This window comes from Hyalella azteca, unplaced genomic scaffold, assembly GCF_000764305.2.
Source record: "Hyalella azteca isolate HAZT.00-mixed unplaced genomic scaffold, Hazt_2.0.2 contig14192, whole genome shotgun sequence".
Classification (NCBI taxonomy): Eukaryota; Metazoa; Arthropoda; class Malacostraca; order Amphipoda; family Hyalellidae; genus Hyalella; species Hyalella azteca.
In genome coordinates, this window is record NW_025944084.1 from 134,899 (window position 1) to 136,603 (window position 1,705).

The following is a 1,705-nucleotide window of genomic DNA, read 5'->3' on the forward strand; positions in this document are numbered from 1 at the left end:
GGTAATTACGGAATAGGAGTGAAAATTAGAACGACTTTATTGTGATGAAAATTAGTGTTTAGTGAATCAGATTTCAAAGCAATACTGTAAATTAATTACCTACGCAGACACGAGAAGTGACAACTGCTCTGTGAAAGACTTCTGATGACTCACTTTCTTAAAAGTTAAACATAAACGACATAAATTGTGCGTTGCAAGTTTCTATAATTTTTAACTGTATATTTATTGAGTGAAGTGTTGCTGCTCCTGATATTATTATGCAGACCACGTGTTGTATGTAAGATGATTGTCAAGCTACACCGAGATACGTGATATTTAAGCCTTTGTGGCAGTGATTATAATTAGGTTTTTAGAGTTGCATCATCACGGCTGCGTTCTGTGTGTGCTATTGTCGTATCTCCAGCCCTGGTTTAACTGCCCACATGTCATCAGCTGCCCAGTCGTCGGGTTTTGATCCCTAGTTATATTCCTACCTTTGTTCCTCAAGCTTTTAACCCTCACTCATCGCTCGTAAAACGGTACCGTGCTTCGTGCGAGAAACGTTACTGTGCCGTGAATCGTGAGGATAACGAGCCGTGACGTGTCTACAGACGTGACCACGTCTTCTAACTCAACCTCATCCAGAGCCTCGTCTCCAGCCAGGACCAGCCTCACCACCAGCACTGCTGGTAGTGCTGGTGGTGGTGGTGGTGGATCTACCAACACCACCACCACCACTAGCACACCAACGTCCGCCGCTGCCACCACCACCACACCATCCACAGTCATCCGCCATGCTTACAACCTGTGAGTAACGTCGGCTTAAGTACATATTTTAATTAAATTCATAATAAATTTGTATAATATTCTATATGATTACGGTATGTTATGTAAAGACTATTCTTACTTAAACCTATATTTATCATGCGTGTGTGAATTTAGATAAACTTTGAAACTCTTCATTTCTGCAACTAATTCTTTTCAGTAAACGTATGAGTGGATTTCACTTCAATCGTGTAAAAAGTTGTTTAAAATTGCTCCTTAATCCCCTTAATGATCGTAATCAATCAGCAATCATTAGCCGACACTTGCCCAGGAATGCGATCAGTTTAGTATCTAAGGAGGACCAATCAATTTATGTGTATCTTAGTGTTATTACAGCACCTCATCGGAAATACTTATTCATTCTCTGAATAGTACTAGGAAGCCAAAGGCTTCCCGTGTTTTGTATGAATGAGTAGCAGCAGCTGCATAAACAACCACGCCGTGTATTCAACGTGTGTTGGTATCAAAGAGTTGTACGACGATTCATATAATTGCAGCGTCCACACCACCCACCATGGGTATGTTCGCTCTTACGTACAGGCCTGTCATAGAGTTACGATATCGTTACTCTGCTGAGTATGCGGCGCACGCATGATGAGTAGACTCACTCTGACCTAGGCACGCTCCACAGTTGATCGTCACACTACGCATTGTAAACTGGCGTCACGTTTGCGAATGTCATCATGCTATTTATATTTTTATTTTAACAGCCTTCATCCCATTCCCCGTATCATTGACCAGCTTCATCCCAGTCCCCGTATCATTGACCAGCTTCATCCCATCCCCCGTATCATTGACCAGCTTTATCACATTCCCCGTATCATTGACCAGCTTCATCCCAGTCCCCGTATCATTGACCAGCTTCATCCCAGTCCCCGTATCATTGACCAGCTTCATCCCA

At 42.6% G+C, this 1,705-nt stretch overlaps 1 protein-coding gene across 2 annotated transcripts in view; it reads left to right on the top strand.

The window, feature by feature from the left end:
- The window catches only part of LOC108674681 (transmembrane and coiled-coil domains protein 2), a 36,984-nt gene continuing 35,279 nt past the window's right edge, over window positions 1-1,705 (top strand). For both annotated transcript variants that reach the window (XM_047883977.1, XM_018162648.2), the window contains exon 1: window positions 1-786. The gene's annotated coding sequence lies outside the window, so the exon portion shown is untranslated. The remainder of the gene's footprint in view (window positions 787-1,705) is intronic.